This window comes from Typopeltis vanoorti, chromosome 22, assembly GCF_054136105.1.
Source record: "Typopeltis vanoorti isolate ZY-2024b chromosome 22, IOZ_Tvanoo_1.0, whole genome shotgun sequence".
NCBI classification, from domain to species: Eukaryota; Metazoa; Arthropoda; class Arachnida; order Uropygi; family Thelyphonidae; genus Typopeltis; species Typopeltis vanoorti.
This window is the reverse complement of record NC_143570.1, coordinates 47,940,798-47,968,147: the sequence shown is the minus strand read 5'-3', so window position 1 is coordinate 47,968,147 and position 27,350 is coordinate 47,940,798. Positions and strand designations below refer to the sequence as shown.

General features: G+C 34.0%; 1 pseudogene; it reads left to right on the top strand.

Annotated features, from left to right (window-relative positions):
- The window catches only part of LOC150094403 (uncharacterized), a 70,216-nt pseudogene that overhangs the window by 24,343 nt on the left and 18,523 nt on the right, over window positions 1–27,350 (top strand).

Below are 27,350 nucleotides of genomic sequence, written 5' to 3'. Positions count from 1 at the left end.
TCACTACTGATACATACCGATCCTCTGCACTCTGTCGTCATTCGTTACATTGTTTTTATTTCTCATAAAACAATTGTTTATATGCCTGCCACAGAATTACAAGTTCACACGTAGTTTCATGTTAAATTAATGACATAAAAGTGTCATCTCTTGTAAAGAACACTTCAAGGTATAAATCTCTCAAATTATAATTTTATCACTTAAAAAGAAGTTTCGTAAATGAATTTTACTGTTTATTTTTCAGCGTGCCACGGCGGGTATGCGACCTTTGAACTAGTCACTGGATATGTATGTACTGCGCCTGATGATACAATTGATTTATTACCTGGTACGCTACATCTAACGGACTGCCTTGCATATTGCCGGAACAATGATTCCTGTCTGTCTGTTAATTTTGAGACTGGACTTTGTGTGTGGTTTACTTCCAGCGCCACCCAACGACCGGGAGCCCTAACTGTTTCCAGTATTTACCATCTACGCCCAAAAGCTCTGTTTACCAGGTAACGTCATTCAATGACATTGATTTTATTTTAAATCTTATACTTTTGGGCATTCATTGTTAATATTGTTTATTGATGTTAATAATACTATGAGGTGTTTTCACCCCTTACCTGTTTTTAAGCCCATTTTTCTTTTATGGTTAAAGTTGTATTAGAACACTTCACCAAGAATAAGGTGCCATTCTAATTAATACTTAAAAAATCTAAAAAATTAAATGGCATTATAAATTAGGTATTTTACGTAGAATACCAAATAAAATATTTCTAATGTAATTTTTCGAAAATATTTTAAAAATTTTAATAATATTTACAAGTTTATGATTACACCTTGTTTTTACCGATGTGTTTTATATTTCCACCATTAAATGGTTACCCATTTAAAGGCTACGTTTAAGAATCTTTACTTGCTGTATATATCATTAAATAGCGTTTGAAGTAAGTTAATTGGATATCATTTGTGTCAGTTGTGCATGTGTGTTCACTCAATTTCAGTAACGAATTAAAACATACATACGAATGGCAAAACTGTAGAGTTAATTATATCAAAAAATCACTAAAATTTTATTTAATGGAAGTCGAATGTTAAAACTGTAGAATACGTGCTGTGAGATCATAGCAGGTTGTTTTCCACTTTGTAAGTTCGTAATGATGATGACATAATTAATGTGACTTCTTGCTGAATGAGTTCCTTATGCGACTGTTGTTAGAGAAAGAAACCTGAATTTGAATTTCGTCTATAAAGAAGTCTTTTGTGGACATTTTGACATGAAATACGTCTTTACATTACTGGGATACAGGACGAAAATATGAATGTTACGAAATCATTCAACAAGTTTTGGCTTAATAATTTCAAAAATATTAAAGCTAGCCAAACCAAACTTATATTATTCGATAGCTGAGGGAATAAAGATTCGTCAGTGACCTTCAGATAGCGCGCCGCGGGTGGCAGTGGGGGCTCCGGCATTTTGTGTACGATCCGCCGCCCTCGGAAACTTCCACTCAGTTTAACGTCGCACTTTGTCGTCGTACGACGCTCGTTTTAGTATCAATCAATCAACAGCTCTCGTCTAGATCTTTCGATTTAATGCATAATTCTTAAATTTCAATACAGTGTTGAAGAAAATGTGGATCGAAGTCGAAAAAGTTTTAGAAATTTTACAAATCCGCCTATACTCGCCGGAAAACCAGCCTGAAATATGCCGAACCCATGGATCTAAATGACGTAAGCGACTACGCCACCGCTGCGGAAGATAGATTGAACGAAATGGATGTGGATTTCGGAAGATTGGTGACAATGGAAGAGCACTGGAGGTCGGCAAGCCAGCTTGTGCCATAACGATTCACAAATCGCAAGGAGGAACTTTCGATCGAGTCGTCTTTCAGTACGACAAGTCTCAACAAAATCAACTGGTGTACGCTGCACTGAGCAGAGTCACTTCTATCGACGGGCTGTATTTGACTAACGAGAGAGAGGATTATAAATTTTATCACGGTTACGAAAATTTCGCCGAGAGAATGAAGAAGCACCACTTGCCGACGTTGGTTAAGCGAGTTGACAGTTTCCGAGGTCGACGATCGTCGACTGCTGCGATCACAGAGGAGGTCCAGATATTAAACGTAGATGATGATCATGACAACGGCGAAAATTCAGGGCGGGGAGTCTTACTTGTCTCGGCGATCAACGCACAGAGTTTGGTGGAGCACGCCGAAGATATCGAAACTGAGTCCATTATGAACAGAACTGACTACTTGGTCATCAGTGAAACCTGGATGGATGATGCCTAACCAGTGAATGTATCCGGTTTCGAACTTAAAGCATGTAAGAATACAGCCATAGAAAGGCGACGCAATCAACCATCAACTTCGTCGTCATCGTCCAAACGCACCGCCGGGGAGTCGCTATATACAGGAACCTCAACAGCTTCACCGATTGTCAACATATCGTTACCATTGATGTCAGTCGTAAGCTTAGAGTCGAAGAGCCATCAGTGGGAGATATATCTCTAGACGACGTAACGATCAACGGTCTACCTAAATTTGTCCTCGGAGCTGTGTACATTGATCCGAACGCTTCATCGTCAGCGATAGAATGCTGTATATATGCATCCCTGCTGCAACACTCGAAAAGCATAAAGAAAATAATCCCCAGTATCCAGCCAGACCTGCATACGCCAATCATCACCATTACTTTATGGAACGCGAGTTTAATCTCACTTACGTTCAGACCCCGACGACCACGCTAGGTAACGCTTGCATTGATTTGACTTTCGCCAGAAACTTGGAATCTACCATTTGTACCTTACTTCTCTTACCATAGACCTATGATAAATAAAATTATAATCGATTATTAAACTTGTTTTCATTTATTTACACTTCCCAATACATAGCGTAACGTCTTCACGTAAAACCCCTCCGACCGTGCTCCGACACAGCCGCACCCGATTTTGTTATTAAGGGATTGGCCACTACCCAGACTAGTTTCGACCTTTATTGAGGTCTCTTCAGTGGGAGCCAGGCCCAGAGTTGGAGATGCCAGGCAGAAGCAGTAGCAAGTGCATAACAGTATACATATCCACAAGGAGATGTGTTTTGCATTATGGGACATACTGGGATAGGAGTGTTGGTAGCTTGCTCCACCTTTGTTAGGAGTTGTCTGGTGTTGTACTACTTACCCAGGTAAGATAGTACAACACTATATTCAGTCCTAAAGATATTTTCAGGCGCAAACTTTGTTTGCTCTCACTGGGATAAAGGATTAAACTAAATTTATTATAATCTAAACTGGTAAAAAATAAACTTTCAACATAGCTGAATGTCACAGACCCTTCATTTAGAATAATCCGAAGATATTTTATATCCGTTATTTAGTAAAAGCATCCTCTATAACAGGGTTTCTGAAACTTTTTCTACGACGGAACACTTCACAAATCCTGAAATGTTCAGGGAACACCTTGATTAGTTTGTATTGTATTAATTAATAATTAATTGGTAATTTAGCTTATTTTATTGTTAATTAATGATTGATAAGTAATCAATGATTAAGTAATTAATTATAAATCATTAATAATTAATTAAACATCAATTAAACCTACATTAAATTAATTTGTGCTGATTTTCATTGATATATCCCATTCTGATCACCAAAAATTTAGTGAATGCAGACTTTTTCTCCTGTGTGCTAGTTTTGTAGGTTAAGTAAATATAAATAAAATAAATGAATAAATTCTAAGCGTTAAGAATAAACAATCATTTATTGTCAAATGTTAATTAGTAAAAACAAAACACATAAAAATAAAAGTATATTGCAAATTAAGTTCTTAATGACTCCGATGTTTTTGGGTCTTTGAATTACAAATTCTTTTGATATCAGGCACAATATTAGAAAGTTGCTCATATTTGGTGTAGCGTCGAATCTGTTCCTGGACTTTGATTTGGTTGCAGCATAATATGAAAATTCTGCCTCGCATAAATATCTCGTTGTGGTAAAACAAAAATAGCTAGTTTTGACAAGCTTGTCCAGAAATCATTTATTGGGAGTTCCTTGTATTTTTGTTTTAAATCAGAGTCACTAATTAAATCAATTAGATTTTCATAGTCACTTGCGCTGAAGCCTGCTGGCTTAGCTGTCACTGTAAATGAATTCAGAACCCAGGAATTGCCCTCACTGGAGTTTGGAAAATATTGCAAAAAGGTCTTAATGATAGATAATTAATTATTAATGATTGATTATTAATTATTAATTAATAAACATCAGTTAAACCAACATTAAATTAATTTGTGCTGATTTTCATTGATATATCCCATTCTGATTGCAAGTCATGCAAGTGTTCTACAATTACGTTAGATACTTCTTCATTTACTTCAGAATTTATTTCAGTCAAAAATTCATGCAAGGTGGGAAAACAATCAAAATTATTCTGTTCAACTGTAGAAATCCAGAATTGCAACTTTCCTATCAAAATATGCAATTTTTTTATCTCTTGTATTAAAAATTGTAATATTCTTTCCTTGTAATGATAAGTTAATTTCATTGCACTTTGTAAAAATATCTGCCAGATACGCAATACTCATCAACCATGAAGAATTTCTTAATAATTCAATAAAATTTTGTCCTATATTATGACATCAAGAAGATCATTAACGCACCACGAAGTTCAAAAAGCCTCAATAATGCTTTTCATATAGATAGCCATCTCACTTCGATATGTAATAAAAGTGCGTTATGTGCACTACCCATTTCATCGCACAAAATTTTAAATAATCTGGATTGAAGTGGTCGAGATTTTACATAGTTGATCATTTTTTCGGCTTCATCCAAAATAGTTTTTAAATATGTACGAATTATTTTTGTTACTAGTGCTTGTCTATGCAAAACACAATGCCTTTAGGTGGCTCTTGTAGCTACTTGCAAGATACGTGTTACAACTCCCTTCGTCTTTCCTACAATTGCTTGAGCACCATCTGTACAAATATCAATACTTCTCCCAACCGATTTCCTGTTTTGCAATATAATTATTAATACAGTTGAATATATCTTCTCAGGTAGTTTTTTCTTGATGATATTCGAACATGAGTAAATCTTTTTTCAATAATTTTATCAAATATATAACGAACAAACACTAGTAATACAGCGAGTCCTGCGACATGTGTAGATTCGCCCATTTGCAATGAATATTCACTGCAGTCTAAGTCGATAAATTAGCTCTTTTTCTATGTCAGCAGAAAGATCTTTGATGCGGCGTGAAACACTATCATTTGATAATTGTACTGCATCTATTTTTTTTAGCGACCTGCTCGTTTAACATGCATGATACAGTCTTTCACACAAGGCTTAATGAGCGTCTCACCAATTGTATGAGCTTCACCATGAAGTGCAATGCGGTAACTCACGCGAAAAGACTCCCTTGTTGCATTTTCAGTTATAGCAATTGTAGCCATTTGAATTTTGAATTTTTCTAGCGAGTCACGTCGTCTCTTAAAAAAAATGTATATATTTTCCTTTGTAATCAGTGTGTTTCGTTTCGAAGTGCCTACGAAATTTAGCTGGAGCCAAAGAACTGTTTACTAGTATTTTATTACACAAAACATCAGGAGCATGTGTATTGCCAATACACGTAAATCCATAATTTAAATAACTTTCATGGTACTTCCGTTTTGGTCCCTTCTTAGACGACTCTTATTCTTTAATATTAGCTTTTGAAAAAACCACAGTTTGCAATTCCATATCTTCTCCAATCATATGAATAGGTGTGTCAGCAGAAGTACTTGCCCCTCCTTGTGTTAAAGTTTCTGTCTTTAAACAAGAATCCATGGGTATTTTTTCAATAATATTCAAATTCCAATATTTGTCAGAGCTATAATAAAAACAAATAGAATTTTGTTGTAAAGGTAACTTTAGTATGAAAAACAATAAGAAATGTCGAATAATATAAAAGTAAATGAATAATGCAAAATAGTAAAAAAAAAAAAGACTGCAACACACAAAAGTAAATATGAATTGTAACAATGCTTGCAAGAAAAGTACTAAACCGTATCAAATAATGTAAAAGCAATTGTAATAAGAATGATTTGATAAAATGTTCAGTAACAAAAATTAAACAGTTCGAAATAAATCAGATATTAATTATAAAATTAGTTAAAAGAATAAGAATTCTTTTTTTAAAAAAAGTCCCCTCGCCTACTCCCTATATACGGGAATAAAAAGGCGTTAGCTGATTATTTTTTTTCCGAGGGCCCGCTCCCAACAAATTTACCTATCCAAATTTTTTTAAAGTTCACACATTAACATAAGTATTAATAATTAATTATGGCATAATCATAAAGAGTATTAGTACACTTATGTATACGGTGTGGCATGTTGACAAATATAAATTACATTTAAATTAGTTATCAATCACTGGTCTAATGAAATGTTGTAGCATGTCGTAGTTTATTCAGGCAAACATCGTTAAATTAATTTGTGCAGATTTTCATTTACATTTCCCATTCTGATCACGAAATATATTTATAATGTTATTATAAGTACTTACGAGTGAATGCAGACTTTTTCTCCTGTGTGGTGGTAGTTTTCCCCTCCTTTTGTACATCCTGGAGATCTTTGTAGGCTTCAGGTGGATGACTCATTATCTGTTCCGTCACAAACGCCTTCAATAAGAGATTTCTCAATACCAAAATTAAACAAAGTGCCTTGTCTCTTATTTATATCAGATTTTAACTATGTATTCCTATTACTTTTAAAAAAATCACGGCACTCCGGTTTCAGAACAAGCACTTACACACTGCAATACGACCTTGCGAAGAAATTATTCAGTAGTAATAGATTTAAGAACCGGATGCAGACTACCTTGATCTTCAATTTCAATGGAAAAATTTGCTGATTGGTCACTGATATTTGCAACGCAGATGTTATTTCGTTCAGTTTTGAGAACAGAACATATGACACCAATTGTTGTAATGGGCTTGCAGGCAATTTTTATGACCCGTCATAAACAGCAGCATTCCCTCTCCCAAATGTTGAAAGGCTTTCGATGTGTGAAAATTAACGATACACAGATGTTATTAGGTGTTCTGGGTCTGAGCTTTTCGACATATTCACGAATATTCTCCCCAGAATATTTCTATTATAAAATATTTATTCATGAAAAATGCTTAGAAAACTAAAATGACAAATTTCAGAACTTCTCGCGGAACACCTATTCACCTTCCGCGGAACACAGTTTGAGAAACCCTGCTCTATAATAAGTCCGAATAATGACAGCTGCATGTGTTTCGTTATCTTTCTCTAAAATAAATCTCATGAATATCGTTCATATGGCTCTGCACCTTCTAAAAAGACATCTCAATACTGAGAGATGCAGTACGTTATTCTATATAATAAGTCTAATCAATAACAGCTGCATCTGTTTCAAATAATTCAGCTATGAGTTGCCTGTTTTAAAATATTCGTCATTTCTCTAGAATATAATATTTGAGAATCTTCCTCTAGAATAATGCAAGCTTAAAACTAACAGTTTCAAAAACGTCATCTTTAAATTCTCAACAGTAATAACTATGTTTCCGAATCTTCTTCTAGAATAAAACTCAACATTTAAGGGTTGATATCCAGTAGAAAGCTTCTCTAAAATAAGTCGCAAAAAAAATAATTGCGTATGTTCATCAAGTTCCTCTAGCATATATCCGAATAATAATAGTTTACATATTTAACGTACCTCTAGAACAGTGGTTCTTAACGTGGGGTGTTGTGAGAAAGCATTTTCAAGGGTGCAAGAGAAGTTATTAAATTTTGACCCAGATTCGATGAACGACAGCTATTTAATAAAAGACGATCTTATTGAAATACGAGCCAATGCACGTATTCAAATTGAATTTGAAAAACTGGACTTAGAACAATTCTGGTGTACACAGTTAGAACCTTATCCACAGCTGGCAAAAGCAGTATTGCAGACATTTTTACCATTTGCCATCACCTTCCTGTGTGAAATGGGATTCTCATCACTTTTGCACATAAAAACAATAGCCAGAAATCGCTTAAATGCAAGTGATGACTTACACGTCGCTCTTTCAAAAAAAAGAGCCTCGCTTCAATAGTATTATTATGAATAAACAACAACATAGCCATTAAAAATTGAGATATTGTTTTGTATGTATATGTAAATGTATGTGCTTATTTTTCAATAAATAAATTATCTTGCAATAGATGTAATTTCCTAAAAAAAAAAAAAAAAAAAAAAAAAAAATAGAAACACATTTTTCAAGGGGGTGCCGATCAGTAAAAAGGTTATGACCTAGTGCTCTAGAATAAGGCTCCAATCATAATTGTTTCGATGTTGTAGAACATTTCACTACAATAAATCTCGACATGTTGCGGAGAATCTCAGGAAAATTATGTGGAATAATTGTTGAATATCTAGCAGAAACATCTAGAAAATTGTTTTCCGTTTATGTTCCACCCTCAGGAAATACATTTTGTGCTACCCCCCCCCCAAATATTTTTGTTTCACATATTTAAAAATATAACAAATTTAATAGTGTGCATGAATTTAATACTTAAATATAGAAGAACAAGAATGCGAACAAATATAATTAAAACTTCTCTTTTTTTGCTGTTACGTTTTTTGCAGGTTCTGTCGGATAGATAGTCATTGTGACAGGATGTGCAAATCGATTCGGAAAATTTTACTAAATAATTGCAATGACATTTAATTAAGCAAACGAAAAAGGTTCCTAATTTGATCAAAATATTACTAATTTATAATTACGAATGTAGGTTTATTGGACCTTCCGAATAATTAGTAAGCATATAAAAATTCATTTTTGATAATCAGTGTATGTTGGATGACAGACACACTTCGAAAGAACCTGCTCTAGAATGAGTATTAACAATAATATTTTATTTGATTTTGTAGTTAGTGAGCTAAAACAATACACAGCCATTAAAATGGTAACAATTGAAATATTTTTGAAACGTCGATAATTCGTCTGTTTGAGCTTTATCTCATAAGATCGCCTAACAATTAAATGACGATGCTGCTGCTTCAAATCGCCTCTTCAAGCGCGATATTTGTTTTCACGGCTTTGTTAGTTCTTGCGTATGTCTTGCAAAGCTTAGTGTTAGTTTTATGCTAATATCACCCATTAGAAAACATGCAATTACCAAGAAGCGTTTCCAGTAAAATTAAACAGCACTAAGTTCTGTTCGTAAAATTATTAAACGCATTTCTTTATTGTTACATTATCTCTTAGAGAACGTTTACAGAAGTAAATAATTTTCCAACTCCGTTGATTTTTAAAACAAGGTGCGTGTCGAATATTAATACTTATTTAAGATTTGAATGTATCTAATTTTTATTTATTTTCTTCCCTGTATGGTTAACAAGAATGTTTACTTATAATTTACAGTGCGCGTTTCGTGTAATAAGATGTAATGTTTACAGGAAAAATGCTTTTTAAGTATTTACAAACTGCAGCAATTTGCAGTAGATGACACAAAAAAAAAAAAAAAAAAAAACTCGAAGTTCGGAATTCAAGTGCAGAAACGAGACTGTTAAGATACATTTTTATCCAGTTGCATACAATCCTTCACGCACTGAAAACATGCAAGACCATCAATTGAGACGGTGATGAAAATATGTTTAAAAATGTATGCTTAAAAAAAAGAAGGTTGCCAATACCGAAGAAGATATTTTTATTGCATTTCAATTGGTAGTTTTGAAATAACGAGGAAGTTTTTCATATTATGATATATATGTATGATAGGTCTTTGTGTTACGTTTATTGTTTCAATAATTTTATTTACACCCGACTTGACCAACTCCATACACAGCCGAAGCTATAACACTATGTAGATTATAGATTGCTTAATGTACAAAATTAGGATGAGGCCAAATTTACGAGAATTTACTAAAATTTATTCTCGTATTCCTGGACGCATTTATGAAAAAAAAATATATATTATCAGGGTGAAAGGCGGTACCATTATAGCCGAGAAGCTTTATATCCTTCAGGGAATAAAAAGCTGTGCGTGTGAGGAAAAAACATAATATACCCAAAAGGACCTATTATCTTCGCAGCATCTCTAATGATTAATGTTACAAATTAAGGATACAAATTACGCAAAATTTTCATATGAAATACTTTTGAAATACAAAAGCGAAATAGTGATGTGGAAAAGCCGTTATATTTCCACACTGATTTTATCCACACTCGACTGATTTAGAAAGAGAATAGCAGAGAAGACTGAAGATCAATTTCTTATATATGTTCGCACGAAAAAGTATCTTATTTTTACTACCGAAAGAATATATCCCCTGTAGAAATAGTATCATTCAGAAGATAATTCTGTTATGTAAAATACTCTTACCAGCTTATGGTTTACCTCTAAATATTTAATATTGTAACATAGCCAATAATAATGCTGTTCATAACAAATATTAGGTCTAAACAATCCACTCAACAAAAAAATCATTCCAACAATAGTCCATTGTTGTCTTTGAGATAAACAGGAAAACAGATGCCCGAAATGACGAGGGGGATGTGGCCAAAAATGTCAAGTTTCAGGGCCTTATTTTAGGGGTCTTCGTAGGTAAGTTGATATTGACGGTGACCTTTAGTTGAAAAGGCACGGATTTGAATCCCGTCTAAGAAGAAGTAAACTCAACTTTAATTAAAAAGCGCTTTTCATGGAATAATACAAACTCCAACATAATAAGTTCATTTAACTTTGTTGATATTGTAAATTAATACTTATCAAACGATTCTCATGAAAATGTATTTTAACTTCAATTGGCAAAGATTCAGGCAGCCTTCGGAACTTTAGATTTTGTTCTTTCAAAGAGCCCCGACTTACAAGACTACTTCAAAGGACAGGAAGTATTTTCATTCAGCTATACAGGAAATCTCTCATTATTCAATACATTTTTATATTACTCACTGATGCTCTGTTCTTAGTGAAAACTAGCCGATCAAACAAAGTCCATGTTCAATGGTTCTTATGCGAAGCTAACCGACTGTTACAATTTAGCATCAGTATCAATAATATCACGTGTATCGGTCGCAGCTGTACAATAAGAGGACTGCCTTCTCGCTGTAAGAAGCTCATGACATATTTAGCGAAATATTGAGTAATAAATTCTATTTAGTTTTCTACTACATGTGAGAAGTTAAGTAAAAAAAAAATACTATGTCTAACGCGCATGGTTCTATTAAATGTCTAGAAATTTGGGGTTATTCTTAAGAATAAAGTCAAGAATTAATGAAATGCTCTCAGTACGTCATATTTTTAAATTCCTTGAATGTGCAGGAAGTTTGATTTGTGAAAAATAGGGGAGAGAAGTCCTAAGAGGAATATGTCATGAGCATAGATCTTACGTGGTTGACGTGTTGACGCCTGCTGCATCTGGAAAGTGAAGGTGCATTTACTTGATAGTTATTACACAGCGAGAGAGTAAGAGATCACGTATCACTTTTAGGCGTTGTTTTCTTGAATTCTTGACAGAGAATTCTCCGATGGGTCGGGACCCTATTCGTATGCCCAGTTCGCACATTCATATCGCTACGATTCCACCGGCAGCGTCGTTGAAGTTCTCTTATAATTATTGTTTGAAAGAAGCAATTTTTTTTTGTCTATTTCATATCGTGGATCAAGTCAGCAAAGTATAAAATGTTGCCCTCCCCATAGTCTCCACTCCTTTGCATTGGAATTAACCGAAAGCAAGCCTATTATTAGGCTGAAGGGATGTAAAACTGTTTAATGGCTTTTGCTATGATAAATAAAACAAAGATGGCTCGACTAGGTCAATATACTTAATATAAACTTCCAATTAATCCTAAGCAATGCCAAGATGCGACTAGCAATGATGAAGTGCCTTTATACTACGGAGATCAAATGCTTTTAGGGGATATATGACAGTTTAACTAACCTTAACAAGAGGTGAATCCGAATTGGGAAGAAAGCATTCTGTAGCTTTAAGGAGGGTATTAGGATCTTGTGGAAATGATGTATGCGAATATGACAGTTGACTTGCTTATATAGAGAGAGAAATGTTGGAAAGGCAATTCTGATATTCGTGCTGCTTACACAACATACAGAAGGCTACATCCTCATATTGAAACGTAGATTAAACTATGTAGTATATGATAAGTTAAAAGTAGTGGATTTAACAAAGAAATAACTAATTTAAAATTTTCAAGCACTTCGTCTTGATATTCGAGAAGGGGGAGGGTGACGACTTAATTCACATCGGATTGGTGATCATTTTTTGAAGGTTCACTATATTAGATTGTGTAAGTTTGCTTTACGAGATTTATATATGTTTTCTATGTAGTGTGTCGAAAAGATTTCCGACAATTCCATGCCGTACAAACCAGCAATGGGAAGACGGCCAAGAGCACAGTAAGCCAATGAAATCTAAAGAGCCGAAAAAAACTGGAGTTCATCTTAAGTGATTTTACTGATTGTGTCTGATGCGGAAGGAGCCTAGTTACATCACCAAACAGTTCCGTGTTGAAGCAAGAGATCCTTCAGCGCGCGCGCGCACACTCACACAATCTTGACAATTCCACTGTATTTTCACTTCCTCGTCATCAATGAGTTCTGTGGGACTCAAATGCGTTCCATCTTGAATATATATGCATTCAGTCAACAACATTACATTTCGGTGTGAAATTTTTCCGTGATGCCATAAAGCCTATCCTCAGAAATGGAAAGTGACTTCTCCAAACGGAAGATGGTCTGTGAATTCCATATCCCTTTGCCTCTCCAGCACTTCTTAGACAAATATGCTATTTGACTCCATATTCTCCAGATAAACATCTCAGCGAGAAATTCCCCACTGTTGATTTTTTTTCTCCAAAGGAGCGAGATTTATGATTTTAAGAGAGAGAGAGAGGATTTCAAATTCCCATGTGATAATCGTTTTGCTCCAGATATGAGAGAGTCGCTGGAATTGGAATCAGTGCAGACATTTGGATTACCGATTACTTCGTTTCGTTTTTATCGATACAATTTAAAATTTTTCGGAGCACCATTTATATTTTCTGTTGAATGCAAATTCCATCCCGGCTAATAAAGAATGGGGGGGAGACAAAAAAAACAGCGTACTAATTATAAAAAGCAGTATTCAAAGCTGTCATAATGTTACTATGAATGTTGCAACTTATACAAAGAACATGATCTGCATCATTATTCTAAACAATGAAGAATTCAGAACATGGTTAACAATATACACATGAACTTATTTCTAAGCAACGAGTACAGCTCCGTAACAATAAAGAAAAACAGAAAAAGAAAAATTGCAGTATTTGTTACCACAATTTATGATCTCTCAGTCTTGGAAATGAATATTAAGAGTGATGTGCGATGCTGTACAAGTAATAGTGGACCCGCCATACTCATTAGACGTTAATTGCTGACGAGTTTCTCCTACTTCCTTCATCCAGTCAGCTTTTTCCAAACAAAGTTATCATACTTCGTTGTATTCCCTGGAAAGCTTTTATAGAAAAACTCGTCAATTAAATAACACCTGCCTAGCAGTAATGATAATGATGATTTAGCTCACTTATTCGGTAAGCTAAATGATCATCTAGGAATCACTGCTGGCGCCTGTCATTAAGGACGCTGCGATGCGCACTGAGCTCTCCCCATTTACACCGGAGTAAGTAATTTTGAAGGATTTAATAACTCGCAGCATCTCCTTAACCTGTAGAAGTGGGAGAAAATTTCAATTTTTCTGGTAGCATCGTCATTACAATTACTGAACCCTAACTATCAGCAAATAAAAGTTCAAGTTAGAGTGTGAAACGTATTAAGTGGTTTGCAACCTTTCACTGGACTGCTCGCGCTGTACAATATTTGCACAAGCAAGTATCCGTATGTAAATATCTAATGGTAGTTAAGTGCGGTGTCTTAATTGATTGTAGAGATTTAATTAGCCATTGAAATAAACTTATTTTATTACGGTGCGAGTTACGATTTAAACAATTACAGCATAATCTGTTCAGGATTTTTCTACTAATGAGTTTGAAGAATTTTCATACAATACGTGTACTGTTTTCATCTTTTAATTTTTCTTTCGATGAATAATATTTCAGTGTCATTAACATATGACTTGTTTTTTGATAGAGATCATGTGGTATCTGTGTAGCCTCATAGTGATTGGTCTTCAGAAGGAATATTTCCTGGTTCGATTCTAGTCATCACTATTAAGTACTTTTTAAAGCCAATTCCATTGTTAGTTTTTTTTTTTTTTTTTTTTGGCGCAGATCAGTAGGGCTTTCCTGGGAAGCACTTGATTTTTAAATAATTTTATTACATCCTCTGCACGGAAATGTCAAGAACTATTATATTATATCTGATTAAGTCAATCCTGTAAAGTAGTACTTTTAATGAGGAGAAACAAGCTTTCAAAGGACATTTGTTGGAAGTAATTTAAGCCACCTTTAAATGTTTTATTCTGCACACAAGCTGATTTTATAATGCACATTTTTGTTAGTAAATTATGTTACATTTTGTATTATAACAACTGCATCTTGCCGACGATGCACTGATCGCTTCTTTAAAGAAATTCCATTTTTCGTCGAAGGAATTTCCGTTCTGGTCAATCAGATATTTGAGAAGACATAAGTGGACCTATCGACATTCATTCACTCTTCACAAATACTAAGTGATTGACTGGAATTATTTCATTGGTGTAAGGTTTTAGACTTTAAAATTTTAAACATAGAATTAGACTGAAATTTTCAACTCTAATTCTAAGAATCAACAAGTCAAAGCGAAATAGACAGCAAGAAAATTTAAATATTTATATTTATTATTATATTCCTAATATCTGAAGATATTGAGTCGTTAGTGATCAGCAGTATATTTCACTAAAAGCGCCGATCATAAGATTGGATCCACTCCATAGAAACTTAGAAATCAGTACAACAATTTTAAAAAATAAATTGGGTAAATAATGAATTCGATAACAGACTAAACCCTTAATTTTTGATGCTTCAAAATGCCTAACATTTGTAACTAATAGGGACTCTTTTTCAAATAATTTTCAAGTAATCTCTGACTACTCACCTTTTATAGCACTTGCTTATTGTTTTTTACTACGAAACATACTCCCACTACTTTGTCATGTAAACAGAATCTATTTTTACATTGTTACATCTGTTTTGAAATAATTAATATTATTTTATTTATCCATCAAATTAGTCTTTTGTACACTGTGCGTGCATTAACTGTACTACATCATATTGTACTTGTACGTAAGAAACAGTTTTCCCAAATTCTTAGATTACCATTTATTATAGTGGTATAATAAATGGTAATCCATAAATAAAATCCATTATGATACATTTTCACTAATTAAAGTTTTTAATACTAGATAATCAAAACTAATAACTACCTCGATAATAATGGTTGTTCTCTAAAACTTGCATATAACTTAGAGGCGAGTGACACACCAAATATTTTTTAGTCTTGAACTTAGTCATCGCAATATTTTCCCATCAATTCTGCTGGCGCCAGTTATCTGCTCTTGAATATCTAAGTAACGACATGCAAAAAAGCGGTGGACTTTCAGGAGTATTGTTTATTTAAAAGATGCTCAGAGCTTTGTAAAAATAGGATTTAAAGAAGCACAAGCAACGCCAGTAAATAATGAAAAAAAAAATTGAGTCGACTTAAAAGCAACTGTATTGACGGTCAACGTCTAGCTTATGATTTCTTTACTGTTTTTGGATTTATTGTTTTTCTGGCTGAGTTACTTTCACTGTTATATGATACCCAAAAAGAAGTAATGGGGGGGGGGCTTTTGATACTTAAGTACGAGACCTCTATCGACAAAGATTAATCCAAAATGACACGAGAAGACTCAGTTTCCATAACTATATGCTGTTTATTGGCCGTAACAGCTTTCGTAGGGCAATTTATAAAACCAGTCATTCAAGGGATCCTACACAGGTGTATTACTGATGCTTTCCCGCCCCTCCATTCCCTCCCTTCCGTGCTTCTGTAGGTAACAGTCGGTCATTGCTTTAGTCCATAAGCAGAAATTCGTAGGCTTTTAAGTACAGAAAAGTCTGAGGAAGGAAAAAAATGGGAGGAATTTATTAGAAAATCCCTGTAAGGCAGGAGAATTCCTTCAACAGGACGTTTCATTTTATTTCTCTAATTCTCTTTGGGCTATTGATAACAAAAAAGGAACTCCTCATACTTGCATGCAAACGACAAGGTCTTGACGAGCTAAAAAGTGGAAAGAATCCAAGGAAGTATATCTGAATTTCTCAATTTATTATACATTTGAGATAACTGAAATGGAACTAATGGGTTACTTGTACTGGTGTTTTTGAGATGCATATGTAAAAAGTTGTAAAATTATCTCTTCGGTCACTGCTATTGCTGCATGTTATGTTATATATGTCGGTTGTATATTGTGAGTGATTTTCCATTTGGTCGAAAACTGAGAGAACTATGGTGGAAGATGGACACATACTATACTGCACTAAAAATAAAAAATACAAAATCAAGGCAAAAAGAAAGTACTACTAACGAGCTTTCTTTAAATTCTGCTCCCTCTTTCAGAAGACTATGAAAAACACTTTAGATGTTATAGAAATACAGGCGATAAACATGTCGACTAAGCACACGGTCTGCTGAGCATTTGTGAAAAAAAATGTCGCAGATGAAAACCATATGAACAATGTTGAGAGCAGGTGCAGTGAAAAGTAAACGCAGACAAAAAAGAATATGCATCATGGTGCTAAAAAAAACCGTAGACGAAAGAACATTTCCATCTGCTCTGAACAAAGAAGCAGATGTTTAAAAAAAATTTACTTGTGCATTCACAAGTTAATTTTTTAAAACATTGCTTCTTCACAGAATCTTTATTAAGTAGAGGCTCTCATTTATTTTTCCTAACTTAAGGGTATTTAGAAATTTTTTTAAATGTCAGTGCACGATTAAACTTCCCATCATTATTTGAGAAAGTGGATTGCTAAGAAATCTTTTCATTGATGTATTTAATAACCAAGTAGCGTTTACGTTATCTGAGCTGTTTACTTCCACAGGATAATAGACAAATGATGGAAGAAACTGAACGTAAAAGCAAACCATATCCGTTCTCATCTGTCTGAGACAGGTTGAGTATCCGGATCTGGGGATTTAGGCAATTTAAAACAGTTTTCCATTCCTCTGTTACATCCCTCTAGTGGTAACTATTTCATGTCAATAGAATTTCATGTTCACGAGGCCGATTTTTAACTCTTCGGAGGGACGAAAGACCTGGGTTTTTCGTCTCTCAGAACGGTTTCGGGGAGTTTTACTCCCCGAAAAGACGTGATAAAAGTTCCTCACATCGTAGCCAGAATCGGGTCTTTTCAACCAAAGAGCTCATCTACACTACTTGAGCTACTCAGGCTCTGCAAGTCATATAGATTTCAAATACTTTATCTGTATAGTTTGTTTCATTTTATTTAACGTGGACTAACTTCGTTTTTCAGCTCGCTGAATTTGGCCCTAAATTCTTAGTTTCGATCGAATTACTAGAAAACAAAAGAATAAAAAAATTACAGAACAATACGAAAAAAAATACACAATGACGTTGTTTATAATTCTATCCTCCTAGACTGCTGTAACTAATTTTCAAGAAATAATACGCTAAAGAAACTATAAGGATGAATTAGAATTCTGTCCATTCCTTTATTTTTTGTTACGTCTTTTGATTCCACTATTTTATTTTCGATTCTGTATCACAAGATAAGAACAGGAATACATCATATCCCGCTCACGGAAACAGGAATTCTAACGAAAAGGCCCTAAACAAGTTTTATATCCCTTCTTTTAGAAGCTTAGCTATCTATTTGTCTCGATTATGTCTACTGAGTTCGATGTAAGAATGTATATTTGTCATTCCTAATGGCCTGACTGCAAACATGAGCAGTTAGTTTATTTCTTGTGTTCCCCCATTCCCCCCCCCACACACACACACACACTTTCACCTATAAGTATGATTATGTACCGCACGTGGATATTTTCGGTGTGGTTCCGATGCTTTGCATCATAAAAGAAGTGGTAAATTTAACAAGGACTTTATTTCAAGACCAATTTGAACTAAGCATCATTTCATATTCGGAATACCTTCGCTACTTGTGTGTAGCAGTACACACTTCCATTCGATCAGAAGTAATGTAACCAAGATTAAGAGGCAGAACAGACGCAGGAAAAGATACAGCATTAAAATAACCATTGATAGTAAAGACAACGCAATGGTAACTAACATACGACACGAAGACATTTTGTATTATCTCTAAATACTAAACTTGGTCCACAATTGTCATTCCATGCTCTCTACTCTTCTCGTTAGTCTATTAGAATAATGTATTTGCAACTGAATTCATTTCTCTGACGTTATAGCTATGCCTTAATGTTTTCGGTTCAGAGCTCGCTGTACATAGGCCGCGCCAACTGATGATAGTGTTCAAACAACAGCACATTGATAAGGTGTCTTGCACACGTAACAATTATTTTAGCTCCTAGCAACCAATAGTTTTTGTGGTACATAGATGATATCCTAGTTTGCTTCTGGAATTAATCGATTAAAGTTTTTGGTTTGGTTAGAGGCGCAACTGTATGCCATTCTGTCGTTACGGTGACAGAAAACACCATCCATCCATCTACAATTGTTGAACACCCCCCCTCTAATATTTCTTCCTCCTACAATAGTTTAGTGAATAGCGATCTTAAATTACCAATATCAAGAAGCTGAACGCTTCCCTTTCCATCCATGTATATTGTGTTCGTAACTTCACATTTAAATCATTGGAAAAACGCCATTCATTATTTTTCTTGAAGGGATGATGGACTTAATAGTGAACCAAATCCAATATCATAACGACAAAGCAGCTGCCAGTCATCTTCGATTTTTCTAAGAAAGTGCAGAGGTAATTTAAGCTTTTATAATTCAACTTATCCTTTTTGCTAAGTTGAATCTCTCCATGATTTCTCTCTGAACTTTTAGTTCAGAGAGAAATCATGGAATCAATATTACAAATTTACATTTTTGGCAAGAAGGGTGCAATTTGACCATATCAATAAAATGGCAAAACGTATCTATTTCCGTTAGCGCATTTCTTCTTATTAAGAATATAAATAGAAATTTCGATTTCTGTTCTTTGAAGTTGAGTTTTCTGGAATTATCAAGGCTACTAGGGCTATGAGATCAGTGTATTATATTACGTCCGTTAAATACGTCTATTTGGAGGATAAAAACTTCAGTTGTCAAAAAAAAATAAATGCATTTCCGTATGAAACCATCTCATAGGAGACAGGAATCTATATCAGGTCTTCCCAACCAAAGAACAAGTATTACGACATCCTAGCAAGAACTTTATGAAAGGCTCATCATTCTTTGAAGTAGTCCAGGATATAAACTCTATTTTCTTTTCTCTGTATTCAGAGAAATATAAAATCTAATATTTCTCAAAACAGGATTATTTACTTGATCTTGCATTTGTGTGATAAAATAGGAAGTCGGGTATTACATATTAATTTAAATAACTTACAAAAACTACGTCATTGTTTAAATAAGTTTGACTTGGTCTAATGACGTTACTTACTCTAATATTTCTATCATTTTTTATGTAACAGCTCAATTTTTGTTGTTTTACAATGAAATAGAATGTACACAAAAGGAGAATTAGTTTTAAGGGTACATAAGGCTTTATAATCAATTAAAAGAGAATGGAATCTATTGGGAACTGCTAAAAGCTAATCGTCTCAGACCTTGTCTTGGAAAGAATGACCTTTTGTCTTTCTTTCTCACGTAATTTGGAAAGAGAGAGAGGCTTTTTTGCTTCTTTTTTCCCCTGTATTGCAATTTGTTGCTTATTGTTATCACAAAGCACTTTGTTGGAGTGTAATAAAGAGAATAATTCTTCATAGGATGAAAAAAAGTAAGCGCGCGCACAGCTATGAGAGATTAATATCACTGATACAAGATCATGCGAAAGGGCTGGTAACGCCTCTTAACCTTAACATAGCCCGCCTGTACCATTAGTAGCATGTACACCTCGCGAATCGGTGGAAGTTTAATAATAGAGAAGATAGTAGATGATAATGAGTGAATATCAATCATTCAGAAACCGACCGTGCAATAATGCTAGTAATCTGCAGACAACCTAGATGGGGGGGGGATAATAATAATAAGAAGAAACATAAACCATTGATATCTAACTTGTCTTGACTTAATAATTCCCTTACGAAAATATAACGTCGAGAAGCGAAAGTATCGAAGATTTTTTTTCTAATTCAAATGAGTCAGTGAACTGAATGAACTTTTAGCTTCATTAAAACTCCAATAATTCATCATGCAAGTCGATTAAGTCTTCTGAACTGTTTGACTGGTTCAGTGAAACCAATCCGATTAGTTCAGAACTAATTCAACTTGAAATACTTCAGTTACTTCAACGGATCCCGAAAAATCCAATGTACGCTTTTTCTGATGGATAATTTTTAAATGCAAATCCATGCTAGAAAATAGATTTTGTTTTACTGATAAGTCACTTTATGCAATCTATAGGACGGGATTAGAGTGTGTACTTATAATTAATGAGTTGATGAATGTTGGATTCTTTGTTTACACCTGCTTGACCAGAGATGCATCATTAATGTGTCTAGAGGGATGTTACCATGCATCTCTTGCTCGAGAAGCGTAAATTAGTGTGTCGCCGTTCTCGCTCTCCGTGCGTACGTGCATCGAAACTTGCTCTCTTGGACTATGGATCTGTTAAATAATGATGTTGCAACTGTAGCGGTCTCTTTTGCAGCCTTACATATTATTGGCGTTGCTGACGGAAATGAAATAAATTCAGGAACTTGAGCAAAATATCACGTACGTGGTATCCACTCGGTTGGTTTCGTATGCTAATGTCGTGAACTTGCTTTGAGCTAATTTGTCGTATGACCGCGCGAAGTCCGTATTTGTGCAGTTTCTAAAAGTTCAGGAAGTGCGTGTCATTACGTTTTAATTCGAGGCCGATTTGCCTGCATGACAGATTAACTCGAGTATCCGAGAGAAGGAGAGAGAGAGAGAGAAAAAAAAAAAGAGATTCCTCTAAAGCAGTGGTTCTCAAACTGGGTGCCAAATTTTGAATCGTTTATTTGAAAAAAGCAAATATTCAGTTGCTACAAATAACTAAATCAAAAACAAAAAAATTATATATTTTGATTTTAATGGATGAAGCGTATATAAAAATTATCATTTTTTGTATCACTCTTATATTATATCTTGGGATTTCATTAGATCACCGCGTGTCGTAGTAACTAGATATGTGACGGCACATAAATACTTGAGAAAATGAACTACTGAATGGTTAGTTGTCCTGCTGTCTGTTTTTAGTATTTCTCTGTTCAGTGTGACAAGTATTATACATGATCATTTCCCCTAAACAAAAATCATGAGTCTTTTGTCATCGGTGAGAATAAATGAAGTACGATATTAAAGTCGTTAAATTCAGTGAGTAGAGGTTTTTCTTATTGTTATATATTCCAACTATAACGAGACATCGTAAACAAATGTTTTTCCTTTTTCCATCAGGAAAAAAAAATTATTTACTTGAAATAAATTTTAAAATAAAATATTAAAGTTACATATGCCCTTCAAAATCATGAATAATTTTTTCCTTAAAAAAAGAAGTGAAGATTCTGACGATCAAGAAATGTTTACTTGTAGCAAAGCTAACGAACCAATTCGCGCTAATAAATTATCAAAAACTGATACTTTCATTAATGAAGATTTGACTATTTTTAACGTTCAACAACAAAAAAGCACTAATGAAACAACAAAAACAGAATAAGTTTATGTAAAAAAGGGAACAATGAAAAAGAATGTAAAAACTCGTTTATATCAAGAGAGTTATCTAAAAATGGGAATTACGTGGTGGTGATAAATTAATTCCCAGACCTAAGTGTATTTTGTGTGGTTTGGTTCTATCAAATGAGGCTATGGTTCCTAGCAAATTATTGCGACATTTCTCCACAAAACATGACAACTTGTCGAATAAAAACCCTGAATATTTCAAAGAGTTAATAAGATTACAAGAAAAACAAAGTAAAAGTTTTGTAAGAAAGTTTACAATTTCCGACCGAGTTCAAGAAGCGAGTTATTTAGTCGCTCAAATAATTGCGAAGGAAATGAAGCCTCATACTATCGGCGAAACCTTGATTCGTCCGGCCTGTTCAGCAATTGTGAGAACAATTTTTGGTACTGAGGCAGAAGAAGAAATAAAGAAGATTCCATTATCAAATGATACTATGAGTAGACATATTAATGATCTGTCAGTCGATATTGGAAAGTCAATTATAACCAAAATAATCGAATCAAAATTTTTCAGTTTGCAGTTAGATGAGTCAACTGATATCGGTGATAAATCACACTTACTTGTTTTTACTCGATTCATTGAAGATGATAAAATTATCGAAGAATTTCTATGCTGCAAGGAATTCGAAAAAACTACGACGGGAAAAATGTTTTTGATATAATGAACATATATTTTAATACAAATGGTCTATCTTGGAAAACTTGTGTGGGGTATATGTACAGATGGTGACCTTCTATGGTTGGAATTACAAAAGGGTTTGTTTCCTTTGCTAGAAAAGAAAATGAGAACATTATAACGACTCATTGCTTTATTCATCGTGAATCATTGGTGGCAAAGACAATAGGCTTGGAATTAAAAAGTGTATTAGAAGAAATCATTCAGATGGTTAATTATATCAAGGCCAGACCATTAAAATCTAGAATATTTGCAGGACTATGTGAAGAGATGCAATCTCATTATAAGAATCTTCTTCATACCAAAGTAAGATGGCTTTCAAAAGGTCGCGTATTGGATCGTTTTTTTTTAACTTAAAGAAGAAATATTAATGTTTTTCCAAAATGAAAACAAACCAGAATTCTATAAATTATTACAAGATAATTTTTGGTGTTCCAAACTAGCCTATTTAACAGACATATTCGATCATCTGAACAAGCTGAACTCCAACATGCAAGGAAGAAATGAGAATATTCTGACATCTACAGATAAAATTAAAGTTTTTAAAGATAAAATAAAAATGTGGAAGATAAAATTAAGCACCAACAATGTAGAAATGTTCCTTAAAGTTGCCTCCAGAAAATATAAGAACACTGATCTGCAAAAACTTATTTACAGTCATTTAACATAGAAGAAAAAATTGACCATATTTTCCAGACATTTCAGTCAATTTATACGATTGGATTCGAAGAGTGAGTCAACTCATTTGTAGAGTCAACATCAGCAATGAGTGAGTTAAGTCTTATAGAAGCCGAAAAATTAACTGATATAAGTAACGATCGTACGTTGAGGTTGAAGCATTCAGAAATGTGTCTGAATTCATTTTGGATAACAAAATGAAGGAGTACCCCAATATAGGATTCAAAGCACTTAACATCTTATTGCAATTTTCTACATCTTATTTGTGTGAACTGTGTGTTTCTGCCCTCTTAAATATTAAAACAAAGAAGAGAGAAAGACTAAAGGCCCTTGAAAATGAGATGAGAATGTCTCTCAAAAACAAGGCCTAATATCAAAGAAATATGCAAACAACACCAGGCACATATTTCACATTAAGTTCATATTTTATTATCTGTACCTTTTTATAATTGCTTTTGTTTTGTATGTTTGGGAGTTGTTTGAAAATAAAACAATTTAGTTTAAATAAAATCTGTTTTCTTTTAAACACGCTTTCCTTCATATCTTTAGTATCTGTAATATCAATTTATTTGTGGGTTATATATATGCGAGTCTTTCAGAATCAATTAATCGGCACTTTACTCTCTGTAATACTAGGGGTGCCGTGAAATTTATTTTAGTGTGTCGCCAGACAAAAAAAAGTTTGAGAACCACTGCTCTAAAGTATAATTCCGATAAATTAAAATTTCTGTAAAGTATAATTTAAAGAACTGTTTTATAAACAGAAAACTAGTAGTATAAAATTATGGCTTAGATGGCACGTAAACAAAATGGGGAAATAAAATCTTTTCTTGAGTTTAGAAAGACACGAAATCAGAATAACAGAAAACGCGCAGATGTTAGTCCTCCTCATAACTGCAGACGATGAATTTTTTTTTTTTTAGAATCTGATATTTTAAATATACAAAAGAATCTTCATAACTGCGATTTCTCATTATGAAGATGCTGAAGAATTACTGAAGTGTGAAGTTAATGAATTTTGTAAATAACTTTGATTTTTTTTTCTCATTTACTAATAATTTGATTATTATTAAGACGGATCTCCAGGGAGTGAGGGAGACGTCGATGGAGGTCACATGGTACTGTCAGACCTGTTCTTGAATCAATTCACTCCGCCTACACTCACCCTATCCAATGGCAATTTGTTCCAGTCACCACCGCTGTGATAGAAAAAATCGAGCTCTACTTCCAAGGATGCCTTTTCGTCCTTTACCCACCCTTCTTTCTGTGTGACCCTTTCAAAAGTTAAAGAATATTATGTTAGTTTATTGTGCAACCTTGAAATATTCACTTGACTCAGTTTTATTTGAAAAGTCAAAGTAATTGGGGAACATTTTCGCATACGATTCATATGGAAGCGCTCAAGAAAAGCATAATTTTTAAATGTAATAATTATAAACTCATAATTCAAGCTAGCATTATCTAGGCGCTGGAGAGAGAGAGACTCAAAAAAAACTCATACTAACAAATGTTAAAAGGTGAGCAGTATGAGAAAAATATCTCCGTAAATAAACAGTCACGCAGGTAACGCTATTAATTTTTTTTCATATTTTTATTTATTTACATACGAATAAATTCACCAATAAAAACCAATTTTACAAACCTTAATTTTGAGCATGAACTGTGAGTCTATATGAGAAATGTTTTGTTGTTGTTCTTGGAGAAGCTTTCACTGAACTTTTTCCGAATAAATCACAGAAAAGAATTATGGGAAGCAAGAAAATCCATGTTACTTGAAGGTATTTCTTTAAAACAAAATACTTAGTATCCGGAAATTATCAGTTGATTATCTTATTATAGTACAAACACCATATGCCAACATTTTCGGCTACACAACTTATATTTGCCGTAACTTTAAAACCGAGAGATCAATAACAATTTCGACGAAGGTCTAAAAATCATTCAACCACTTCTTCGTTTTCATTTGTAAGCGTCTCTCGTACAGATTTCATCCTGGCCTATAAATCAACAAAAAAATGTTAGAAAAGTCTTATGGTATTCTTCTATCATTGCTCAATTGCAAGTTCTGATTTGATGGTGAGAGGTAGAAAACAGAGAAGAATGTAGATGAGGAACTACTCAAAGTATTTTTACAGAATTAGAGATTTCTTATGCAGGTTTGTGAACCTTCTTATTTCTGATAATATTAGTATAGCAAAAAGGAAATTAGCAAGAAAGGAAAAATATTTGTTTGGACCACTGCTATAATAATATTCTTTGCAACGTTAGTCTCTGTGGAAATTCCTAATTTCAAATGAGGAAATTCCCCAATTCAAAATTTCTTCAGTAGCTAGCGTATTCTTGTTTATTTTGGTATTTAACGTCATTATTGGAAACTTTCCCCATCATACTTATTCTTGCACTTGTGAAATATGAATGATCTCACGAATGCTGCTTTCATGCTTTAGCATCTTTTATATACTATGCTGGCTGTACTCAACTGTATTTTTTTTTACTGAATTTGGACTTTCGTCCAGCACTCAAATTATAATCAGTGCTGCGATCATTCAGCTCTCGCTTTCAGCTGTGAATATGGTTTACAAGTCGAGTGAAAGACTAGAATGAACTTCTAGTTAAAAAAGTTAGGGGAGGGATGCCAAATGTTTCTTATTAGTCGTGATGGTAAACTATTTCGTTTGCAAATAAGTTTCGTTTTGTTTGCGAAATTTCGTAATCCATACAGTAATACAAACCAAATGTTATGTTATGAGAATACGTTGTCTGGTTCGTTGAACTTTGAAGTGTTCGCAATACATTTACGTGATCGTGAATAAAACAATCTAAGAAGTGAACAATGGATAACACAGAATTCATGCAATTTAACGTTATTATTGTAGGCTCACACGTTACATATAAATATGCTGATATCGTACAAACACGGCTCCATAAAAGTCATTGTGAAAAGAAGCGGTAGTTTTAAATGCTAATATTTATTTCGGGGTTCCTGAGAATATGTGAAGAGAAATCTTAATGTATTGCATTGGCGGTATTCCGGCAATAAAAGAAAGGCTGTAGGTGTAATTTGCATTTAACAATGCGGAATAATTTGTTTAGGCTTAAATATTTTAAAATTCAGGTTGCTTCTGTGTATTCATGGAGCTTTCCTTTTTTAGGAGGACAGGTCTGTGATCGAGACTGGCAATTTGAGAGGGTTAAAGGTTACGAATTAGTGGACCGTGCTAGAATGAAACAAAACACCAAGACCCTCGAGGAGTGTATGGTGCTGTGTGTGTCCCAGCACGACTGAGTGCAGGTCGGCTAATTTCCACCATGTCACTAAGGAGTGTTTTCTTAGCGACATTGACAGACACTCCATCCCAGGAAGAAGATATTTTGCTCCCTCCAACGAAGACGTGGATTATTTGGAAAATAACTGCGTTGACCGTAAGTATTATTGTAAAAAAATCTTTGCATGCATTCATAAGATATCATTTACAGAACTCGAGTATATTTTACATTGAATGCAAAACACTTATTTACCAGATAAGTGTTTTGCATTAAAATCAGATACTCAACATATCCTTAGAATAAGAGCCTCGTTGATCTCAGCTGAGATAAGTAATAGCGTCATGAGTGCTGCAGTGCACCCATTTGTAATCTCTATAAGAATTCATAAAATTAGTCTATGGGATTGGTCGGCTTCTTAAGAAAAGTAGCCCAGAGTTTGAGCAGGGATCTCGTCCCGAAACCAATAATAAGAAGTCAGTAGTGGATTTAGGACGAGTAATGACTCCACTGTTAGCGATAAAATGTTATGAATCGAGAGCGTCAACGCTGTTGCTATGATGCGGATATAATAACGAATGAGGTATACAATTTATTAATTCAGTACTATGAAAGGAAGAAATAAATGTATGTCATTGTAGCGATTATTTAGTCAGTTTAGAGAGTAAGCACAGTAGGACAGGGAACTGTTTCCTTCTATATCGGAAGTGCATTTGTTGTTGACTACTTGCATGTTCATAAATCGAATAAACTGCTGGTCACTGTATAAGATAACGTGTAGATAAAATAATAGGCATCTGATAAATGACAGATTTGTTATCTTAGAACACAAATAACCCGAGTGTTCTGAAGAGAAAATTCTGTTATCTT